At 38.6% G+C, this 25645-nt stretch overlaps 1 long non-coding RNA gene across 1 annotated transcript; it reads right to left on the reverse strand.

The window, feature by feature from the left end:
• Positions 1-1025: 1025 nt before the first annotated feature.
• LOC115924437 lies at positions 1026-24528 on the reverse strand. The gene is made up of 6 exons (XR_004064297.1): positions 24200-24528; positions 8078-8248; positions 7542-7658; positions 4409-4461; positions 3231-3357; positions 1026-1134 (listed from the first exon to the last, which is right to left on the reverse strand). It is a non-coding gene; the product is annotated as an uncharacterized LOC115924437 (long non-coding RNA).
• Between the last annotated feature and the right edge of the window lie 1117 nt (positions 24529-25645).

Below are 25645 nucleotides of genomic sequence, written 5' to 3' on the forward strand. Positions count from 1 at the left end.
TTTAAAGGTAAAAATAACGCGTTACCATCTTTTTTTTCTCAACCTACTATTTGGGCCATAGGGGAAGACCCTGGCCCCCCGGGGCGTCCCCCTCGATCCACCACTGGGATAAGTATGAAAAAAATAAAGAATAACATGAAACTGCGCACACCAAACCAGGTCAGACTATAATCACCCAAAGAAAATAACCTATCAGGTAATCAAATATATTTAACCAGAACCCAGAACTGAACCTATCCCTTATGCGTTATGCCAACCGTTCTCTTTACTCAAAGTGTACTATATAGTTTCCTGTGGTAATATTAAGAATGTGGTCTTTAAATATACTTCTGAAAAGAGATTTTGCAAGATTAAAAATAAAGACCAGTTATTGTCATGCGATTGCATTGTGAAAGAAACGTTGTAGAATCGATCAGAAAAGGTTGATCATTTAGCATATAAGTATTGGTGTATACTGCAAGGTTCTGGAATCATCAAAATGATAAGAAATTTGACCCAGTCTTCGTAAAGTTACAAGCACTGTACACAGAAAGATGTATATGGGACTACGCACACGTGCGTGACAAGTGCGTTTATCTCTCACACACCAATAGATAAACTAATTACCAAATATATCAATTAGTAGGCGGTTTCCCGGCAAAATTTTGTATCATCATGTACATGTATTAGTCAAAACATATTCTTTCACATGATTGGTAATAAGAGCTTCCATTTCATTTTTTGAAATTGGGGCATTTCCAATACTGTTTTTTTCCTTTTAAATACACTCTCAATTAATGTAAAGTGGCTGATTATAGTCAACAAGTTAACCAATAGCAGTTTTGTGTCAACTTTTAGTTACTTTTGTTTTTCATCATTTGATCCAGAATGCTCTGAATTAAAGTTGTAGTATATACCCAATACTTATATATGCTAGATGATCATCTTTTTCTGATTGATTTCACAACGGATCTCTTTCACAACTCAACTTTATCTTTAATGAATGGTGTTAGAAATAAAACAAGGAAACTATCATAAACTACTTTACCATCCTCAGCAATCGTGTAAACCATAGAGATGGACGATGAAAGGAGAAAATTGAGCTTCATCCACAGTCCACACTGCTCTTTCAGCTCCTTCCGTGCAGAAAGACCACTGCAAGATAAGGCAATATAGTGATTTTACATCATGATGATGACTATGATGATAATATTGATAACATTAATAATAATAAAGATGACTATAAAAATACAGGCCTGATAAAAAACCGATTTAAATCGGTTTCCCGATTATTTTTTTGCTTCCCTATTTAAAAAAAAATAAATAAAAAAATATATATACATGTATATATATATATTTATTTTTTACCAGATTTTTTTTTCTTCTTCCCTCTTTCATCCTGATTTTACAGATTTCCCCATTATTTTTTCTCTAATCTTTCCCATTTTTCCCAATTTTCCTACTCGAAAGGGGATAATGTTGTTAGATGCCATTTTTTCCCCTCGCGATTCCTCTTCTCATTTTTAATCAAGGGGGGGGGGGGGGGGGGGGGGGGAGGGGGAGGGAAAAAACAAAATTTTTTTTTTTTTTAGTGCTCACTATCACCCCTGAAAAATAGTATGTATAATAATAATAATTTTAATTTAATAATGATTTCTTTTTTAAATGATAATACTGATTATTACCCGTATCAGACATCTGAGCTGGTCATTTACAAAACCGTATTGCCCTAGTTTTCACTAGCAGTGGGAACGGAGGAGTATATTCTTTGTATTTTCCTTGGTCTCCCTGTGCGTATTGACTTTTGCGTGAAGAGACGAGTGAAAATATACCTTGGTATTTTCCACAGTCTCGCATCCGGGCATCTTGTATTGACCGCGCCGTATTTTGTCATTTTCATCGCGCATCTTTTATGTGTACGAGAACCTGCGCACTTTGCGCGCACTCTATTGTGACGTAATATCACACCAAATGCACACTGTTTGCAGTGTATCAAAAAATTTGGTCAAGCACTGGATGCACAGTGCTAGTTTGACAAAGTTTGTTCAGTTCTTAAGATTGTCATGGTGGATTTCTGTATTTGCTCTAGATGTCTGATTTGGATAACAATAAAAATATTGACTGGCTTTACTTTCGGGGGATATCAGAAATATTGACCGCGCTAAGACCATATTGCCCTCGTCTTTCGACTCGGGGCAATATGATCTGAGCTTGGTCAATATTTCTGATATACCCCTCAAGGCCAGTCAATATTATATAATTATATAATAATAATAACTTTAAAAAAAATGATAATAACAATAATAAATCATATTAACCCGTTGACTACTGAATTGTTTAACTTGTATTGGGCTCAATATTGACCACAATTTGTTTTACACAAAGTCAATGGCAAAACCAGGAAGAGTGAAAATATCAAGAAAATATTGCCCCCCCCCCCCCCCCCCCCTAAAACTGCTAGTTTTTGGACTGGGCAAAATATGCATTTGAACTGCATGGTAAAATTACTATGTATACGTAATAATATAATTTATTACCCACATTTCAAATTTTGAAAAAGTCACTTATTTGTTATCCTAATAAATCATGAAAACTTTTTTTCTTTTTTACACCTGTGCCGACACTGCATGTAAACATTAACATTAACAAAAAACAATGTCATACTTAGAAGCTGCTTATAGTATCGGCTTGCATGTAGATGTAGATATACATTAGGCTTGCGGTTGCACCATGTGAGAGAGAGGGGAGGATTGGGGAGTCCTGAACAGGACTGTCAGTATAAATCTTTCTTTCTTGAGTGTGTGTGTAGTCCTGAAAGGATCGACTGTTGGTAGTCTTGAAAAAGACTGGTAATCTTTCTCAGCTTATAGTTCTAAGGATAACTATAACGCCAGTTGGTCCCTAATCCTGCCCCCCCCCCCCCTTCCCTCTCTCTCACAGTGGCAGATCCAGGGGGGGGGCCCGGGGGGCCCGGGCCCCCCCCCCCCTTGAGAAAAAAATCATGTAAAATCACGTGATTTTTACGATTTTTGGGGGTTGGGCCCCCCCCCCCTGGCGCTCAAGGGGGGGTGCAAATTGAAATTTTTTTGAGGATCAAAAAAAAAAAAATGTGCTCACTTTTCGGCCGGCGCGATTTTCAAATTTTCGGGAGCAAAAAAAAAAAAAAGTTCGGCCCCCTCCCCTAAGAAATCCTGGATCCGCGCCTGCTCTCTCACATGGTGCAACAGCAAGCCTACTGCATAATGTCATACTTGTCTTCAAAAGTTTTGAAAACCAACATCTTTTTCGCGCAGCTGTGTTTAGCTTTGTAGATTGGGCCGTATTTTCCATCATGAAGCTTTATGACTTCACTGAAGCCTGCATAGTTAATTTGATTCTCTGCAAAGAGATAAAAAACATGGAAAATACATCATGAAATCAAAGTGATGTCCACAAATTTTTTAACTCACCTGAATCTACAATCTGAATACTAAGTGCAAGTGTAAATTGAATTAAAAACAAATGTAGACATAATTATGTATGTAAAATGTCAATGTAACAGGTTTTATTTCTTTTGTTATTTTTTTTCACACTCTGTAACCGTCCGGCCATAGAATGCCAGGTTGAATTCATACATTCTAGTTTAAAGGTATAGACCAGTTTTGGAAACACCCCCCTCTCAAAATTGAAATGGAGACTCTTATTACCAATCATGTAAAAGAATATGTTTTGACTAATACGTGATGATACAAATTTTTCCGGGAAACCGCCTTCTAATGATATACTTGGTAAATTATCATAGCGATTTGGCCTGGATAGATATTGCAAATAATAATAATAATAATATTTAATTTTTATATAGCACTTAATACAAATGTCTCTAAGCACTTTACAAATATACTATAACCCCGGTCATTGGATTCAGTGCTTGCCCGCACATACTGTGTGCACAACAATCTCCACTCCAGCCAGGCGTTATATGACGCTCAAAATCTGTTTGACCAACAATGACGGTGGCATCCTACTACCGGGTACCCATTTAACACCTGGGTGGAGAGTAGCAAGTGCAGGTTAATATCTTGCCAAAGGATATTAGTGGCGTGTCGGGATACAAACCCTCGACCTTACATCTCCAAGTCAAGCGCCTTAAACCACTCGACCACGACACTTCAACATTGAAAATTTGGCCATATATTTCTGTTTTTTGCGAAATTAGGTTGAAGTACATGTACATGTATTGCCATCTAAACTTCTGAAGGCAATATTTAAACTACCTTGTTTATTGAATGGATATTTTGTACCCAAAACCCTTGAACTGCAATTTTACCACTTCTGGTCATTACCTTTAAGCTATTCTTTTTCTTTTCTTTTTAGGTGATTGGTACACTGCAAAGAGTACATAAAAAGTAAAGATCACTTAACCTAAACCCACAGACTACTGTATATTTACCAATCTCTGCAGGTGCTTTGGGTCTCTATCCAAGAGCTGTGCTATATTTTCTCCTGGAAAGAAAATTAAAGAAAAAAACTTAAATAAAAGATATTTTCTACATTTCAATCGGTACAAAATGTTTTTCACCTCTCTCTAATGCACAAAATTGACTTGTCTTAATTATATACAAGTACATGAACGACCAATCAATTCAAAACCGACTTTAGTGAACCCAGATAAAGCCTTCTCAAGGGAGACAAGGAAAGAGCTCTTTATAGGTAGGGTCATAGGCGCCGGAAGTGGGGGGGCAGGGGGGGGCAGTTGCCCCCCAGTCAAAAAGTGGGGGGGCAAAACGCATTTTTGCCCCCCCAAAACGCCCCCCCCCCCCCCCAAAAAAAAACAAAAAACAGTAAAGGAGTAAACATGGTTTGTATTTTTAATCCAAAAGAACGTAACAATAATAAAAACCTGAATTAAATCACATATACAATTCCATTCAAAGAAAAAGAAAAGTTCACAGGAATTAAATTTCATAAACATTGCGCATGCCACCTATACGGTATTTATCAATGGAGGTCTCTATAATAGCGATACGCGCATATCGTGGACATATTGTGCGAGAATGGGAAAGCGTGTCCGTTTTTTTGTTATAGGGGTGAGAAGACATGAGCCCCTGAACGTTGGCGTACTGATGGGGGGGGGGGGGGGGGTGATGTATTTCTTATTCGAAACAAGTGATATACAAATGTTGATGTTGTGACATGATTTTCCGGCATTTTTTCTCCATTTTTTTTGTAAGTCATACCTTCTTATGCGTTTGTTGGAAAATAAGAAATTCCCAAATTACAGTCGGGCGAAATACGCGAAATACGCTTATTTAGAAGCCTTTATGTCATGGTCTGCAAAGTGGCTGGGCTCGAGCCCCCCCCCCCCCCCCCCTCCTTTTTGAAAAAGTATGTTAAAGAGAAAAAGAAAGAAAGACGGAGAAAAAAATAAGTGACCTGCCAATGTCACAAATAAGGTATAAAAAATGCTCATCTGACCGTAATTAAATGCTTAAAACCCCAGAGCTTACGGGGGCTCTGCCCCCGGACCCCACTAAGGGACCTAAGGCGGGCCCCTGGATGCTCATCTGACCGTATTTAAATACCTAAAACCCCTGAGCTTCCGGGGCTTTGCCCCCTGGACCCCACCACGGGCCCTAAGGCGGCCCCCTGGATGCTCATCTGACCGTAATTAAATACCTCAAACCCCTGAGCTTCCGGGGCTTTGCCCCTTGACCCCACCAAGGGCCCTAAGGCGGCCCCCTGGATGCTCATCTGACCTTAATTAAATACCTAAATCCCCTGAGCTTCCGGGGGCTCTGCCCCCTGGACCCCACCAAGGGCCCTAAGGCGGCCCCCTGGATGCTCATCTGACCTTAATTAAATACCTAAAACCCCTGAGCTTCCGGGGCTTTGCCCCCTGGACCCCACCACGGGCCCTAAGGCGGCCCCCTGGATGCTCATCTGACCGTAATTAAATACCTCAAACCCCTGAGCTTCCGGGGCTTTGCCCCTGGACCCCACCAAGGGCCCTAAGGCGGCCCCCTGGATGCTCATCTGACCTTAATTAAATACCTAAACCCCTGAGCTTCTGGGGGCTCTGCCCCCTGGACCCCACCAAGGGCCCTGAGGCGGCCCCCTGGATGCTCATCTGACCTTAATTAATACCTAAAACCCCTGAGCTTCCGGGGGCTCTGCCCCCTGGACCCCACCAAGGGCCCTAAGGCGGGCCCCTGGATGCTCATCTGACCGTAATTAAATACCTAAAACCCCTGAGCTTCCGGGGGCTCAGCCCCTTGACCCCCTGCCGAGGCTCATGCCCTGGACCCCACGCCAATTTACGCTCTACCTGATCGATAATACTCCACTTTGAAAAACGTTCCGCGGGACCTGCATGTAACGTGTAAGACTGGTGGTGATGCAGATTTTTCGTCTGCCCCCCCCCCCTTCCGAACTTTTTTTCTCATTACGTCACTGCCCCTGGAATGTGAGCCCCCTGAATGTTTGCCCCCCCAATCCCAAACTGCTTCCGGCGCGCCTGGGTAGGGTCCATTAGTACCCACTTCAATGGGAAACAATTCATGTGATCTTTATTGACAGGTCTTATTGCTGTTGTTTTGACACATGTTTGCTAAAGCAGGTTTCAATGCAATTATCAGGTGGTAGAATAGGCCATTTTCGTAATGTAACCAAATGTAATGCATAAGGCTTTGTGAAGAGCCTTAATACAAATTAGTTCATTCACCTGATAAGAATAATAGTATTTCAATAGTGAGAATGCAAACTGTATATATTAAGTGTTGCTAGGTAGGTCAAGCCATAATGTTTGTCCTACCTGGCAACAATTTACATGTATGTATGCAGTTCGGATTCTGTCTATATTGAAATACTATTATTCTTATCAGGTGAATGAAATGATTTGTATTGAGTAGTGAGCACTAATTTTTGTTGGGGGGGCCCTCAAAATTTGAAAAATCGCCCCCCCCCCCCCCCCCCCCCCCACGAGCACCAGGGGAGGGGCCCCATCTCCCCAAAAAAGGTAAAATTAAAGTGTTTTTTTTTTTAATTCCCAGGGGAGAGGGCCCAAGCCCACCCCCCCCCCCCCCCTGGACTACACAAATGGTGTCAGGGCAAGTTACCTTGATTTCCTTATATGCTCATTACTCAGCCAGTTTACATTTCTACCAAAATTGTTTGGCAAATAACATTCATTTGTAATCTTGAACATTCAGTGTAAGTTTTGTTTGATTATGTGAGAATTCATTCTCTGTTTTTACCAGAACTCAAGTTTATCTTTAAGCTCGGTACAAGTCAAGTTTGACAAAGGAAGTTCTTCAAACCATTTTTCCTTTTTCAAACATGACTTAGAACGTGTGACAGATTTAACTGACTGAGGAAAATATTGGGGTTGTTACTCTAGTTTCAGAAACTACACAATAAAACAAAAAGAATTTTGGTGACTTACAGTTATATCTCGATTAAAAACCCAAAAAACGGGGACTGCATCATTTTTTTTTGGCCAAAACACTTTTGTTCAGGTTTGTCTTAAGTTAATCCCTGTGTCCCTATTCATCCTGTTTCACAGTATTTGTTTTGAATTGTTTTACCTTGCTTTTTTATTTCTTCTTTCAGATCTTTCATATCCTTTTGTATTGAGTCTAGATCACTGAAAGCGCCTCCCATCCTTTCACCATATCGACAGAGATGAACGAGCTGAATTCCGTCTGCACAACAAAAAAAAGCAATAAATTATTGAATTGAACTGAATTGGTTAATTTTAAAAAACATGACATGCAGCTCAAGGCTGATATCGTTTCTTTTACAAAGTAACTATAACCTGCAAACAATTATATTAGCGAGCATTTATTGCGACAATTCTTATCAGTAGGTTTCGTCTCAGGTATGTACAAGTCTAAAATGCAATTTGAATATTTTCTTACTCATTCTAAGTATTGAATTGAATACCGGCCCTGGACCTGTCTCAGAAACAGTTACGATTAATCGCAACCATGTACATATAGAGATAAGAGACTGAAAACTTGCGATTGATTTGGATCAATCACAACTCCTTATAAGACGGGGCCCAGATCTAACTCTCCTTTTCATCAATCAAGACCTAGCTAAGCCTATAAACAAGACTTACCTGAAGTGATAACATTAGGCCCTGTCTCAAGCTCCCTAACCTGTTGTAGAAGCCGTCAAATCTATCAGCAATTTCCTTTTCACAAACAATTTCAGAACAACATGTTTGTCTGAAAGTTCCTTGAGAAAGGCCTGGGCACACTCCATACAAGATTGTAACTCAAGAACATATCTGTGAAATAAGAAAGATAAGTACTGAGTGGTGATGTATCTTGAAAGTCAGTTCTTCCTTCATTATCAGAAGAAAACTACCAGTTTCAGTGAGCTTTTCCCTGCTGTGCTCAAGGCTTCTTCAAATCAAACTAAATTATTCATACCCCTTGTAAATTTGATATTTTTGTCTTTTTTGTAACTCCAGAATGAAAGGTGTAATAGTTGAATTTGGGCCTTTGTTAAAAACTTTTAGATGTAAGCTTTAATATGTCACATTGTCAAAAATCAAAAATTCCAAAGCTTGGTAAAGGTATGAATGATTAAGTTGATAACTGCATGTAGTAGTAGTAGTAGTAGTATTGGTAGAAATAGTAGTTGCTCTAAAATTTATTTTTCATTTCTTTTCACATAATAAACAGTGACAGACAATAATAAATGTAATGATATAACATAAATGAGCATTGAAATATCTTTGACATTGTTTTTTACTCATTGTAATGCAAAATGATTTGGTAACAGGAAATGAAAAAAAACGAAGCTACTTTAAAGGTACTATGTCCCAGTTGCAGGCCAAACTTGAAATGAAAAGGTTAAATTCCAACGGCATTTGAAAGATACTAATTTAGAACTTTCCTAAAAAAAGTTGGGCTTGGAAATGTCTTCAAGTGGGAAAATAACGACTATTAGTTGTCAAATTGACTTAGGAGCTATAGAGCCAATAAGTAATAATCTAGATTTTCAGACCATTGTACCAAATGGTCATACGTTTTATGCTGCGCAAAGATTCAATCAGTTTAATTTTGGCCATCACATGAAGTGGGTTATTGATGTAGACAAATGCTCATGTACCCTTTAGCTCATTTTATTTATACATGTATATTACCAAAGAAGAAAAAAAGTCAGTTAGTCACTCAATAGTGTCTGACAGTGAAGTCTAGCAAGTAAATGTGTTTTGGCATAATTTGAATATTAGGACACTGCTAATGTTTGAATTACACAGATAGGACATGCATGACATATTCATAATTCCTGCAAAGTTCTACAGAATTTGAGGTTGGCTGCGAAAGGGACATAGTACCTTTAAAGCAATGCTTGTTAGGTGTCCTTTGTAGCGCTGTGTTGCTGATGCAGTAAAACGGTACATGGTAGAATGGGATCGTACGTTTAATACCAAAAATATACAGTTTTTATTTGAAATTTTTAAATAACTGATGAATAATTGATTTTAGATCTTGGATGTGACTTGTTCTGACATTGATTGTTGCATGAACATTTTCTAGAATATATTTAAGTTATTATCTGTTGGGAGCCAGGAGAGTACAAATAATACAAATAATTTCTCTGGCTCTCAACAGAGAGATTAAATTGTATTACATTGCTATGTTATGTTATGTTATTTGTAGTTATTTGTTCATGATGATGTTAATGTATATTTTATACAATTGTGAGTCTTAAGACGAGTTTTATGCCTTCCTTATATGTGTGCATGACAATAAAGAAATTCAATTCAATTCAATACAGTATATTCATGAACAGAGACTTAAGCCAATGTTTTCAAGAAAGATAATCAAGAAAGATAACTAAATTTTGAATGCAGTCTAAAGATCTGCAGAACTGCTCGATCTGATTGCTATTCATGCTTCATCTGGAGAAAAAAAATTACCAGCAGGTTCTACTGTTTTTAGGGATCAGGCAATTCGGTTCGCTTTTATCCCATAGGAAAGTGAAAAGTATGCCGCAGATCTGCTGCAGACTTTAAGTCTGCGGCAAAGAGTATGCCGAAGTATGCGGCAGAAAGAAATTTTGCTGCAGACTTGCCGCATACCAGTATGCCACAGGAACAGTCTGCGGCAGATCTGCAGCAGGATGAAACTTTGCTCCAGACTTGCCCACAGGAGCAGTCTGCGGCAGATCTGCGGCAGGATGAAACTTTGCTCCAGACTTGCGGCATACCAGTATGCCACAGGAACAGTCTGCGGCAGGTCTGCCACAGAAAAGTGGGAAAATATATAGTCTGCAGCAAGGTAACCCTTCCAAGCACAGACAAAGCTAGATACTATATGCCCTTCTACTTTCAATCTAAAGGCTAAAGTTAGACTCTATCAATACGGTGACATCAAATTTTTAGATCGCGATATCTCCCGAATCCTTGGACGATAAAATTTGTAGATGAACCAATTTGTAATAAAAAATGTTGTCCTCCATTTGGTAATAATTTAAATAAATGAATTTGTATAGAATATGAGAACTCATAGATCGGATATCACATTGTCTAATAATATATTTTCAAAATCTCCGCGAACTTAAGTTTAGCTTTGGTTAGACAGAAATAACTGTCTGATATGGGTCATTTCTTTAATAAAACTGACATTTGTATAGAGGCGGTCCAAGGAGCCAGATGCAATCTCAGCGGAACAACATGTCGATATCAGAGACTGAAGCTTTCGGTCTAAGCTTTGGTCACCCCTTCAAGTTCAAGTTGAAGTTCAAATGGGGTTTTATTCATGACTTGTCAAAAAGTCCAAAGTCTAAAAAGGCAAGTTTACATCAAACATACAATCATATCCTTTTTGTTGGTATTAATTGTAGAAATGAAACTGAATCATACCTGTCTCTAGACAGAAATAACTGTCTGGTATGGACTGGGTATGGGTCATTTTTTAATAAAACTGACATTTGTCGTCATTCCCTATATACATGTACGGAGGTCTAGTGGAGCCAGACGTAGTCTCAGTGAAACGACCGACGATATAGAGAGACTGAAGCTTTTGGTCTAACCTGTAGTCCTGTATCATACCTGAAATCATACTAGACCAAATTTTCTGTCTCTTTCGTTCGTTAAGCCTCTTATTTGGGTAGGTTCGGCTCTCTCTTGACACCCAAATAAGAGGCTTAATGAACGAAAGAGACGGAAAATTTGGTCTAACCTACAGTGTGTAGCTGGCCTAGCTCCCATTAAAATGTAGACCGAATTTTCCGTCTCTTTCGTTCGTTAGCCTCTTATTGGGGTAGGGTCGGCTCTCTCTTTAGAGACGGAAACCGTCTATACACATTCCCTTGATAACGCCACGGCCATTTCAGGTCGTAGCGTTTTGCCCCCAAAATCCCCCAAAATGTCATTTTACCTCGTGCATATCCACATGTAAATTAGGCCTAGGCTATAATAAATCAGTTCCACTTACCAACTTGACTGAAATAATCAGTTTAATAGTCCCTTTTTAGGAAATTATGGGTCAAAATCGAAATCCATTTTGAAAATCTTTTTCAACATGGATTTCGATTTTGACCCATAAATTCCTAAAAAGGGACTATTAAACTGATTATTTCAGTCAAGTTGATAAGTGGAACTGATTTATTATAGCCTAGGCCTAATTTACAATATAAAATGCACGAGGTAAAATGACATTTTGGGTGATTTTGGGGGCAAAACGCTACGACCTGAAATGGCCGTGGCGTTATCAAGGGAATGTGTATAGACGGTTTCCGTCTCTAAAGAGAGAGCCGACCCTACCCCAATAAGAGGCTAACGAACGAAAGAGACGGAAAATTCGGTCTAATCAAAATGGAACAAACTTAATGCAACGATAGCGTCCATTTAGGGAGGCCAATGCCCGGGCATAATTAAGGCTTCTACACCTACGATTTGTGCGCTCGTCGCCCACTTCAAAAAATTAGCAGAGGGAAAAAAAATGATGTAAAAATAAAAATTGATGAAAATAAGAAAAGAAAATACAATTATACATTTCACAACTTACCTATAATCACGGATCTGTAACAGTCTTTCACCATTTGTTGACGATCTTGCAGATTTTGACGTATTTTAATCCAATAATTGTTGTAGCAGAAGACCATGACGCCCACGCACCACCGACTAAGAAAATCCTAGAGGGCGTAGAGGTTTGCCCCCTAAAAACCTTCTCATTGGCAGAAGGTAGACCCTAAAAATATGGGATCCGTTTTGAGTAAAGAACTTTTGATAGAGATCAACATTTCAGATGTTCACAATTGCCACTTCTAACAACTAGAAAATATAAAGAAAAAAGATTGTATCTTTTTAAATACAGATTTTTACAAACTGAACATTCGAAGGTAGATAGAGTACGATGTTTCTGTCAATCTTGCGTTGGTTTGAGCCCTAGCTACATCCATCTCAAAATGAGAAGGAAAACTGTGAACAGTGACGTCATTGTTCGCGCCAAAAATAAAGGGTATTGCGACATACACCTGTATGTCTGAGCTCCGGTCAGATCATGCGCAAAGCGTAGTCTTATTTATAGACCCTAGTACCTTATTCTCACAGCACTAGATATGAGTGTCGTGCAGTAATGTATGAGAAGTGTTAAAAAAGATATTTCAGTAAAAAAACTAGATGGAATTTTGACTGCGCGCAGTCGAAAATGATGCCTCCGCCATAGAGCAATTTAAACAAGTTTGGAGTTTAAATCTCCAGTGGTTCTTGAGATATCATGATAACAATCTCAATGTATGGAATTTCATAAGTTGACCTCTGTGACCCTTGACCTTTGACCTACGTGCTCCAAAATCTAATCAGATCGTCTTCCTACGGTGATACATACTATCCTTAAGTTTGAAGTTTTTACATCTCCAGTGGTTCTTGAGATATCATGATAACAATCTCAATGTATGGAATTTCATAAGTTGACCTCTGTGACCCTTGACCTTTGACATACGTGCTCCAAAATCTAATCAGATCGTCTTCCTATGGTGATACATACTATCCTTAAGTTTGAAGTTTAAATCTCAAATGGTTCTTGAGATATCGCGCTAACAAACTCAATACAAGGAATTTCATAAGTTGACCTCTGTGACCTGTGACCTTTGACCTACGTACTCCAAAATCTAATCAGATCGTCTTCCTATGGTGATAAATACTATTCCCGAGTCTTAAGTTTAAATCTTAAATGGTTCTTGAGATATTGTGATAACGGTCAAACGGGACGGACGGACGGACGGACGGACGGTACTACTCACGACAGTATGCTTGTGAGATTTTTGTCTTGTGTGTCTAGAAAAAGGGGTATCTTGTGTGTCTTTTCATTTTTTCCTTCTAAAGACTACTTGTGTGTCTTAATTCCCAACTTCTTGTGTGTTTGTCTAAAACTAAATGAAAATGCATCTTGTGTGTTTTTTAATACAATATGTGTTGAGATTGGTTTCTAAAATTAAAATTAATGCTTGCATGCCCAAATACATTATTGTCTACCTCTATCCAAGTCAGGAAAATTAAGGCTTGTGTCCCGCAAAAACACATCATTTATCCGCCTAAGTCGTGAAAATTGAGGCTTGTGTGGCAGAAAGACATTATTGTCTACCCCTGTCCAAGTCATGAAAATTAAGGCTTGTGTGGCAGAAAGACATTATTATCTACCCCTGTCCAAGTCATGAAAATTAAGGCTTGTGTGGCAGAAAGACATTATTATCTACCCCTGTCCAAGTCCAGAAAATTAGGGCTTGTGTGGCATAAAAAAAAAACATTACATGTATTATATACCTCTGTCCAAGTCATGAAAATTAAGGCTTGTGTGTCAGAAAGATTTTGTCATCTACCCCAGTCCAAGTCAAGAAAATTAAGGCTTGTGTGGCAGAAAGACATTACATGTATTATATACCTCTGTCCAAGTCATGAAAATTAAGGCTTGTGTGTCAGAAAGATATTGTCATCTACCCCAGTCCAAGTCAAGAAAATTAAGGCTTGTGTGGCAGAAAAACATTATTGTCTACCCCAGTCCAAGTCAAGAAAATTAAGGCTTGTGTGGCATAAAAACATTACATGTATTATATACCTCTGTCCAAGTCATGAAAATTAAGGCTTGTGTGGCAGAAAGACATTACATGTATTATATACCTCTGTCCAAGTCATGAAAATTAAGGCTTGTGTGGCAGAAAGACATTATTATCTACTCCAGTCCAAGTCAAGAAAATTAAGGCTTGTGTGACAGAAAGACATTATTGTCTACCCCTGTCCAAGTCGAGAAAATTAAGGCTTGTGTGGCAGAAAGACATTATTGTCTACCCCTGTCCAAGTCCAGAAAATTAGGGCTTGTGTGGCATAAAAAAAAACATTACATGTATTATATACCTCTGTCCAAGTCATGAAAATTAAGGCTTGTGTGTCAGAAAGATTTTGTCATCTACCCCAGTCCAAGTCAAGAAAATTAAGGCTTGTGTGGCAGATAAACATTATTGTCTACCCCAGTCCAAGTCAAGAAAATGAAGGCTTGTGTGACATAAAAACATTACATGTATTATATACCTGTACCACTGTCCAAGTCAAGAAAATTAGGGCTTGTGTGGCAGAAAGGCATTATTATCTACCCCAGTCCAAGTCAAGAAAATAATGGGCTTGTGTGGCAGAAAGACATTACATGTATTATATACCTCTGTCCAAGTCATGAAAATTAAGGCTTGTGTGGCAGAAAGACATTATTATCTACTCCAGTCCAAGTCGAGAAAATTAGGGCTTGTGTGGCATAAAAAAAACATTACATGTATTATATACCTCTGTCCAAGTCATGAAAATTAAGGCTTGTGTGGCATAAAAAAACATTACATGTATTATATGCCTCTGTCCAAGTCAAGAAAATTAGGGCTTGTGTGGCAGAAAGATATTGTCATCTACCCCAGTCCAGGTCAACAAAATTAGGGCTTGTGTGGCAGAAAGACATTATTATCTTCCCCTGTTCAAGTCAACAAAATTAGGGCTTGTGTGGCAGAAAGACATTATTGTCTACCCCTGTCCAAGTCAAGAAAATTAAGGCTTGTGTGACAGAAAGACATTATTATCTACCCCTGTCCAAGTCATGAAAATTAAGGCTTGTGCGGCAGAAAGACATTATTATCTACCCCTGTCCAAGTCATGAAAATTAAGGCTTGTGTGGCAGAAAGACATTATTATCTACCCCGGTCCAAGTCAAGAAAATTAAGGCTTGTGTGGCATAAAAACATTGCATGTATTATATACCTGTACCACTGTCCAAGTCACGAAAATTAAGGCTTGTGTGGCAGAAAGACATTATTGTCTACCCCTGTCCAAGTCCAGAAAATTAGGGCTTGTGTGGCATAAAAAAAAACATTACATGTATTAATACCTCTGTCCAAGTCAAGAAAATTAAGGCTTGTGTGTCAGAAAGATTTTGTCATCTACCCCAGTCCAAGTCAAGAAAATTAAGGCTTGTGTGGCAGATAAACATTATTGTCTACCCCAGTCCAAGTCAAGAAAATGAAGGCTTGTGTGGCATAAAAACATTACATGTATTATATACCTGTACCATTGTCCAAGTCAAGAAAATTAGGGCTTGTGTGGCAGAAAGGCATTATTATCTACCCCAGTCCAAGTCAAGAAAATAATGGGCTTGTGTGGCAGAAAGACATTACATGTATTATATACCTCTGTCCAAGTCATGAAAATTAAGGCTTGTGTGGCATAAAAAAAAACATTACATGTATTAATGCCTCTGTCCAAGTCAAGAAAATTAAGGCTTGTGTGTCAGAAAGATTTTGTCATCTACCCCAGTCCAAGTCAAGAAAATTAAGGCTTGTGTGGCAGATAAACATTATTGTCTACCCCAGTCCAAGTCAAGAAAATGAAGGCTTGTGTGGCATAAAAACATTACATGTATTATATACCTGTACCATTGTCCAAGTCAAGAAAATTAGGGCTTGTGTGGCAGAAAGGCATTATTATCTACCCCAGTCCAAGTCAAGAAAATAATGGGCTTGTGTGGCAGAAAGACATTACATGTATTATATACCTCTGTCCAAGTCATGAAAATTAAGGCTTGTGTGGCATAAAAAAACATTACATGTATTATATACCTCTGTCCAAGTCATGAAAATTAAGGCTTGTGTGGCATAAAAAAACATTACATGTATTATATGCCTCTGTCCAAGTCAAGAAAATTAGGGCTTGTGTGGCAGAAAGATATTGTCATCTACCCCAGTCCAAGTCAACAAAATTAGGGCTTGTGTGGCAGAAAGACATTATTATCTTCCCCTGTTCAAGTCAACAAAATTAGGGCTTGTGTGGCAGAAAGACATTATTGTCTACCCCTGTCCAAGTCAAGAAAATTAGGGCTTGTGTGGCAGAAAGACATTATTGTCTACCCCTGTCCAAGTCAAGAAAATTAAGGCTTGTGTGACAGAAAGACATTATTATCTACCCCTGTCCAAGTCATGAAAATTAAGGCTTGTGTGGCAGAAAGACATTATTATCTACCCCTGTCCAAGTCATGAAAATTAAGGCTTGTGTGGCAGAAAGACATTATTATCTACCCCTGTCCAAGTCATGAAAATTAAGGCTTGTGTGGCAGAAAGACATTATTATCTACCCCTGTCCAAGTCATGAAAATTAAGGCTTGTGTGGCAGAAAGACATTATTATCTACCCCTGTCCAAGACAAGAAAATTAAGGCTTATGTGGCATAAAAACATTGCATGTATTATATACCTGTACCACTGTCCAAGTCACGAAAATTGAGGCTTGTGTGTCAGAAAGATATTGTCATCTACCCCAGTCCAAGTCATGAAAATTAAGGCTTGTGTGGCAGAAAGACATTATTATCTACCCCTGTCCAAGTCAAGAAAATTAAGGCTCATGTGGCAGAAAGACATTATTATCTACCCCTGTCCAAGTCAAGAAAATTAAGGCTTGTGTGGCATAAAAACATTGCATGTATTATATACCTGTACCACTGTCCAAGTCAAGAAAATTAGGGCTTGTGTGGCAGAAAGACATTATTGTCTACCCCAGTCCAAGTCAAGAAAATTAAGGCTTGTGTTGCTAGAAAGATATTGTCATCTTCCCCAGTCCAAGTCAAGAAAATTAAGGCTTGTGTGACAGAAAGACATTATTATCTACCCCTGTCCAAGTCCAGAAAATAAGGGCTTGGGTGGCATAAAAAAAACATTACATGTATTATATGCCTCTGTCCAAGTCATGAAAATTAAGGCTTGTGTGTCAGAAAGATTTTGTCATCTACCCCTGTCCAAGTCAAGAAAATTAAGGCTTGTGTGGCAGAAAACATTATTGTCTAGCCCTGTCCAAGTAATGAAAATTAAGGCTTGTGTGGCATAAAAACATTACATGTATTATATACCTGTACCACTGTCCAAGTCAAGAAAATTAGGGCTTGTGTGGCAGAAAGGCATTATTATCTACCCCAGTCCAAGTCAAGAAAATAATGGGCTTGTGTGGCAAAAAAACATTACATGTATTATATACCTCTGTCCAAGTCATGAAAATTAAGGCTTGTGTGTCAGAAAGATTTTGTCATCTACCCCAGTCCAAGTCAAGAAAATTAAGGCTTGTGTGGCAGAAAAACATTATTGTCTACCTCTGTCCAAGTCATGAAAATTAAGGCTTGTGTGGCATAAAAACATTACATGTATTATATACCTGTACCACTGTCCAAGTCAAGAAAATTAGGGCTTGTGTGGCAGAAAGGCATTATTATCTACCCCCAGTCCAAGTCAAGAAAATAATGGGCTTGTGTGGCAGAAAGACATTACATGTATTATATACCTCTGTCCAAGTCATGAAAATTAAGGCTTGTGCGGCAGAAAGACATTATTATCTACTCCAGTCCAAGTCAAGAAAATTAAGGCCTGTGTGTCAGAAAGACATTATTATCTTCCCCTGTCCAAGTCAAGAAAATTAAGGCTTGTGTGGCATAAAAAAACATTACATGTATTATATACCTCTGTCCAAGTCAAGAAAATTAGGGCTTGTGTGGCAGAAAGATATCATATACCTGTACCACTGTCCATGTCAAGAAAATTAGGGCTTGTGTGGCAGAAAGGCATTATTATCTACCCCAGTCCAAGTCAACAAAATTAGGGCTTGTGTGACAGAAAGACATTATTATCTTCCCCTGTCCAAGTCAACAAAATTAGGGCTTGTGTGGCAGAAAGACATTATTGTCTACCCCAGTCCAAGTCAAGAAAATTAGGGCTTGTGTGGCAGAAAGACATTATTGTCTACCCCTGTCCAAGCCAAGAAAATTAGGGCTTGTGTGGCAGAAAGACATTATTGTCTACCCCTGTCCAAGCCAAGAAAATTAGGGCTTGTGTGGCAGAAAGACATTATTGTCTACCCCTGTCCAAGTCAAGAAAATTAAGGCTTGTGTGACAGAAAGACATTATTATCTACCCCTGTCCAAGTCAAGAAAATTAGGGCTTGTGTGGCAGAAAGACATTATTGTCTACCCCAGTCCAAGTCAAGAAAATTAAGGCTTGTGTTGCTAGAAAGATATTGTCATCTACCCCAGTCCAAGTCAAGAAAATTAAGGCTTGTGTTGCTAGAAAGATATTGTCATCTACCCCAGTCCAAGCCAAGAAAATTAAGGCTTGTGTGGCAGAAAGACATTATTATCTACCCCTGTCCAAGTCAAGAAAATTAGGGCTTGTGTGGCAGAAAGACATTATTGTCTACCCCAGTCCAAGTCAAGAAAATTAAGGCTTGTGTTGCTAGAAAGATATTGTCATCTACCCCAGTCCAAGTCAAGAAAATTAAGGCTTGTGTTGCTAGAAAGATATTGTCATCTACCCCAGTCCAAGTCAAGAAAATTAAGGCTTGTGTGACAGAAAGACATTATTATCTACCCCTGTCCAAGTCCAGAAAATTAGGGCTTGGGTGGCATAAAAAAAACATAACATGTATTATATGCCTCTGTCCAAGTCATGAAAATTAAGGCTTGTGTGTCAGAAAGATTTTGTCATCTACCCCTGTCCAAGTCAAGAAAATTAAGGCTTGTGTGGCAGAAAAACATTATTGTCTACCCCTGTCCAAGTAATGAAAATTAAGGCTTGTGTGGCATAAAAACATTACATGTATTATATACCTGTACCACTGTCCAAGTCAAGAAAATTAGGGCTTGTGTGGCAGAAAGGCATTATTATCTACCCCAGTCCAAGTCAAGAAAATAATGGGCTTGTGTGGCAGAAAGACATTACATGTATTATATACCTCTGTCCAAGTCATGAAAATTAAGGCTTGTGCGGCAGAAAGACATTATTATCTTCTCCAGTCCAAGTCAAGAAAATTAAGGCCTGTGTGTCAGAAAGACATTATTATCTTCCCCTGTCCAAGTCAAGAAAATTAAGGCTTGTGTGGCATAAAAAAAAACATTACATGTATTATATACCTCTGTCCAAGTCAAGAAAATTAGGGCTTGTGTGGCAGAAAGATATTATATACCTGTACCACTGTCCATGTCAAGAAAAGTAGGGCTTGTGTGGCAGAAAGGCATTATTATCTACCCCAGTCCAAGTCAACAAAATTAGGGCTTGTGTGGCAGAAAGACATTATTATCTTCCCCTGTCCAAGTCAACAAAATTAGGGCTTGTGTGGCAGAAAGACATTATTGTCTACCCCTGTCCAAGCCAAGAAAATTAGGGCTTGTGTGGCAGAAAGACATTATTGTCTACCCCTGTCCAAGTCAAGAAAATTAAGGCTTGTGTGACAGAAAGACATTATTATCTACCCCTGTCCAAGTCAAGAAAATAAGGGCTTGTGTGGCATAAAGACATTATTGTCTTCCCCAGTCCAAGTCAAGAAAATTAAGGCTTGTGTTGCTAGAAAGATATTGTCATCTACCCCAGTCCAAGTCAAGAAAATTAAGGCTTGTGGGACAGAAAGACATTATTATCTACCCCTGTCCAAGTCAAGAAAATTAAGGCTTGTGTGGCAGAAAGACATTATTGTCTACCCCTGTCCAAGTCCAGAAAATTAGGGCTTGTGTGGCATAAAAAAAACATTACATGTATTATATACCTCTGTCCAAGTCATGAACATTAAGGCTTGTGTGGCAGAAAAACATTATTGTCTACCCCAGTCCAAGTCAAGAAAATTAAGGCTTGTGTGGCATAAAAACATTACATGTATTATATACCTGTACCACTGTCCAAGTCAAGAAAATTAGGGCTTGTGTGGCAGAAAGGCATTATTATCTACCCCAGTCCAAGTCAAGAAAATAATGGGCTTGTGTGGCAGAAAGACATTACATGTATTATATACCTCTGTCCAAGTCATGAAAATTAAGGCTTGTGTGGCAGAAAGACATTATTATCTACTCCAGTCCAAGTCAAGAAAATTAAGGCTTGTGTGTCAGAAAGACATTATTATCTTTCCCTGTCCAAGTCAAGAAAATTAGGGCATGTGTGGCAGAAAGACATTACATGTATTATATACCTCTGTCCAAGTCATGAAAATTAAGGCTTGTGTGGCAAGACGACATTATTGTCTACCCCTGTCCAAGTCAAGAAAATTAAGGCTTGTGTGGCAGAAACACATTATTGTCTATCCCTGTCCAAGTCAAGAAAATTAGGGCTTGTGTGGCTGAAACACATTATTATCTACCCCAGTCCAAGTCATGAAAATTAAGGCTTGTGTGGCAGAAAGACATTATTGTCTACCCCTGTCCAAGTCAAGAAAATAGAGGCTTGTGTGGCAGAAAGACATTATTATCTACCCCAGTCCAAGTCAAGAAAATTAAGGCTTGTGTGTCAGAAAGACATTATTATCTTCCCCTGTCCAAGTCAAGAAAATTAGGGCTTGTGTGGCAGAAAGACATTATTATCTACCCCTGTCCAAGTCAAGAAAATTAAGGCTTGTGTGGCAGAAAGACATTATTGTCTTCTCCTGTCCAAGTCAAGAAAATTAGGGCTTGTGTGGCATAAAAAAAACATTACATGTATTATATACCTCTGTCCAATTCATGAAAATTAAGGCTTGTGTGTCAGAAAGATATTGTCATCTACCCCAGTCCAAGTCATGAAAATTAAGGCTTGTGTGGCAGAAAGACATTATTATCTACCCCTGTCCAAGTCATGAAAATTAGGGCTTGGGTGGCATAAAAAAAACATTACATGTATTATATACCTCTGTCCAAGTCATGAAAATTAAGCCTTGTGTGTCAGAAAGATTTTGTCATCTACCCCAGTCCAAATCAAGAAAATTAAGGCTTGTGTGGCAGAAAAACATTATTGTCTACCTCTGTCCAAGTCAAGAAAATAGAGGCTTGTGTGGCAGAAAGACATTATTATCTACCCCTGTCCAAGTCAAGAAAATTAAGGCTTGTGTGGCAGAAAGACATTATTGTCTTCTCCTGTCCAAGTCAAGAAAATTAGGGCTTGTGTGGCATAAAAAAAACATTACATGTATTATATACCTCTGTCCAATTCATGAAAATTAAGGCTTGTGTGTCAGAAAGATATTGTCATCTACCCCAGTCCAAGTCATGAAAATTAAGGCTTGTGTGGCAGAAAGACATTATTATCTACCCCTGTCCAAGTCATGAAAATTAAGGCTTGTGTGGCAGAAAGACATTATTATCTACCCCTGTCCAAGTCAAGAAAATTAAGGCTTGTGTGGCATAAAAACATTGCATGTATTATATACCTGTACCACTGTCCAAGTCAAGAAAATTAGGGCTTGTGTGGCAGAAAGACATTATTGTCTACCCCAGTCCAAGTCAAGAAAATTAAGGCTTGTGTGACAGAAAGACATTATTATCTACCCCTGTCCAAGTCCAGAAAATTAGGGCTTGGGTGGCATAAAAAAAAACATTACATGTATTATATACCTCTGTCCAAGTCATGAAAATTAAGGCTTGTGTGTCAGAAAGATTTTGTCATCTACCCCAGTCCAAATCAAGAAAATTAAGGCTTGTGTGGCAGAAAAACATTATTGTCTACCTCTGTCCAAGTCATGAAAATTAAGGCTTGTGTGGCATAAAAACATTACATGTATTATATACCTGTACCACTGTCCAAGTCAAGAAAATTAGGGCTTGTGTGGCAGAAAGGCATTATTATCTACCCCAGTCCAAGTCAAGAAAATAATGGGCTTGTGTGGCAGAAAGACATTACATGTGTTATATACCTCTGTCCAAGTCATGAAAATTAAGGCTTGTGTGGCAGAAAGACATTATTATCTACTCCAGTCCAAGTCAAGAAAATTAAGGCCTGTGTGTCAGAAAGACATTATTATCTTCCCCTGTCCAAGTCAAGAAAATTAAGGCTTGTGTGGCATAAAAAAACATTACATGTATTATATACCTCTGTCCAAGTCAAGAAAATTAGGGCTTGTGTGGCAGAAAGATATTATATACCTGTACCACTGTCCATGTCAAGAAAATTAGGGCTTGTGTGGCAGAAAGGCATTATTATCTACCCCAGTCCAAGTCAACAAAATTAGGGCTTGTGTGGCAGAAAGACATTATCTTCCCCTGTCCAAGTCAACAAAATTAGGGCTTGTGTGGCAGAAAGACATTATTGTCTACCCCTGTCCAAGTCAAGAAAATTAGGGCTTGTTTGGCAGAAAGACATTATTATCTACCCCAGTCCAAGTCAAGAAAATTAAGGCTTGTGTGTCAGAAAGACATTACATGTATTATATACCTCTGTCCAAGTCGTGAAAATTAAGGCTAGTGTGGCAGAACGACATTATTGTCTACCCCTGTCCAATTCAAGAAAATTAAGGCTTGTGTGGCATAAAAAAACATTACATGTATTATATACACTGCACACACAAAACCATCCACCCATGACACACACACACACACACACAGCCATACACTGCCTACTACTTTGCTTACAAATACTACACACTAACATGTGACACACACACACACACACAAGTACTGCAGATGCGCATAGTACCTAGCTACCTGGATGTCAACTGTAGATGGCACTATTCCGTTTGGCTATTTGGACACAACCCCTCTCTAAAATTTGGACATTTATTTTGGGCCTTTTTTTGGGAGAAACTTTTCTTGTGTGACTAAATCTTATTTGATTAGAAATGACATGTCAGACATCTTAGACACTGAATATGATAGTTTTCTTGTGTGGCTAGACACACAAGTCTAAAGTGACACACAAGGATATCTCATACGTAAAACTAAACACACAAGCATACCATCGCAAACTCGGACGGACGTACGGACGGACGGACGTACGGACGGACAACCCGAAAACATGATGCCTCCGGCACCACCTTCGGTGGCGGAGGCATAAAAAGTCTACGTGAGCAGTCTATACTCCAATTGAGAATTGAAATGAAAGCCATGATCTGAAGGTGTGTGTTGTATGATACATGGTTAGTGAGTGTGTATGTTACGTATAGCGAGAGGGAGAGAGAGAGAGAGAGAGTGAGAGAAATATTAGTAGACGTACGTTGCATGCGCTATGCATGCTGCTGTCCTATTGTACTCCGTATTGTGTTCGCTGCAAGATGGATGTTAATTGGACCTCGTAACTTCTCGATCGTTGATAATGCAGTGTCAGATTGATCTTTACTCATGAGGAATTACTATTGGATTTGGAATACCACTCAAAACTAAGGTAGACCTAGGCCTAATTATTAATTTTAATTCTTTTCTTGGATTATATTAGTACAATCACGTAGATCTACGTTGATTTTTTTCTTTTCTCTTTTCATGTTTTGTCCCTCCATGGCTCGATTTCAGGACTGCGGCTTGCAATGCCTGTGTCGTATCGGCGGTGTGTGCGACTGATTCAAGGGCTAGCCGCTAATAATGAATGTACTTTCGCGCGAAGTTTTGAACTTGTTGTCCGGGCAATGACATGCCTATCCCCTCGGGCCTGTCTAATTATGAACGTAATTTTGCGACATGAAACATAATTGTTTCATCATGGCTCTTACGTACGGATAGGCGTAGAAGGAAGAGAATACTTTAGAGCTGGATATCTCCTATTTTATGGAACTTCTGGAGTCGGCAGATGTGTGATTTGTCTTAGTGAAAGAAAATACTTGCTTTTAAACTTTGTTTTATTATAATTAGATTAGTAATTAAAAAGTTAGATTTGGGTATTGGCCTCCCTACTCCATTATTACATATCTATACAAAAATCTGCAGTGATAATTTTCATCACATCCATGTCAAAATCATGATATTTCTCTTCTGAAATTAAAATAAAAAATAGCTTACGATATCCAGATATGTTCTCCTTTGTCATCCACATCGGCAGCAGCGTCGCCACTCCCACTTCCCTTTGCGGGAGTGTGCCGATACTTTTCCAGCTCCTCTTTGGTGCATCGCTTTTCCAGCACTTCCAAAGGCTCAACTAGGAGTTCAATATTCCTGGCAAGGGTTTTGCTCTTTTCTTTGAAACTCTGTACGTCTCTAACAGCATCGTGTATCTGTTTAGATATCTTTATAACCTTCACAATACAGGAAAGGATGTCACCGGCCGACATGTTTCTGACGACCTTACCTATGCAGTAAACTGTCTCGCTAATATTATGTCCTACGTAGATCTACATATATATCACCTTCACATGCACAGTGCAGTGTAGAACGCACTAAACAAGAACCTTGCGCATGCGCCCAAAGTAACGCGCGTCATTTGGGGGAATCCCCAAATTTATCGGGGGGAGTATAAGCGAGTACATGTATCTGCATCTGCATCTGTCCGCGACATACAATCACCAGCATCTGGTTGTCATGTATATGAAAAGTTTCATTCCACTTCAAGCATTTTCGAGTAAACAAAGGATTTTAATTTACCACTCTCCTGTGCCATCAATTTATATAAAATCCAGCACAGAAATCTGTTTCATAAATATGTATACTTTAGTTTTGACTATTTAGATCTAGTTGGAATGGAGCTGAGATCAACAGTCTCTTTTATGTTCAAACCAATTTGACAATTCAAAGATTCAATTTAAATGCGAAATCATATTAAGTGTATATGCTGCTATGAAATAGTCTATTACTAGTATCTACTCCAATGTTTATCGTTTTATGAAATAAAATTGTCATGGGGGAAAAAATCTTCTATTAACATCACATTCAGATATTTAAATCCAATTAAATATTCATTGAAAATATTCAGATAATTTATCGTCTTGACTGATAATTGTTACATATCTGCAAATATTACAGATCCAAGTACATGCTCTAAAATAATTAATGCGTAATTGTCGGCGTACTGGATTTAGTCCCATTTGGAATGAAACTATAAAACAAGTTTAAGGTTTCTCTTAAAACGTATTTATTCAATGTTAAAAGTGTACACCCATGTGGATTTTGGATTTTCTAATTTGTATGACTTTTTCTTGTAATTCTTTCCTTTCTATTTAAAGCACATAGGGACATGCTATCCCGTAATGTGTTATGCGCTATAAAAGAACTGATTATTATTATTAGTATTATTTAATCACTTTTGGAATGGAAGGTACACTGGTAAACTGAATTTGTTGGCTTGCAAAAAAAAGGATTGTTAATGCAATATACACAATATAACGCATTTGATTCCAATGTGTCAGATCCACATATTCATTTTTTTTTTAATCAATGTTTGGTCAAAATGGATTTAGCGACTTTTAGAATCGACCTCTTCATATAGTGGTCAGCCCTCTGTCTTCCCCCAAC

The sequence above is a fragment of the Strongylocentrotus purpuratus genome, unplaced genomic scaffold (genome assembly GCF_000002235.5).
Source record: "Strongylocentrotus purpuratus isolate Spur 01 unplaced genomic scaffold, Spur_5.0 spur5_scaffold_16, whole genome shotgun sequence".
In the NCBI taxonomy this organism is placed as follows: domain Eukaryota; kingdom Metazoa; phylum Echinodermata; class Echinoidea; order Camarodonta; family Strongylocentrotidae; genus Strongylocentrotus; species Strongylocentrotus purpuratus.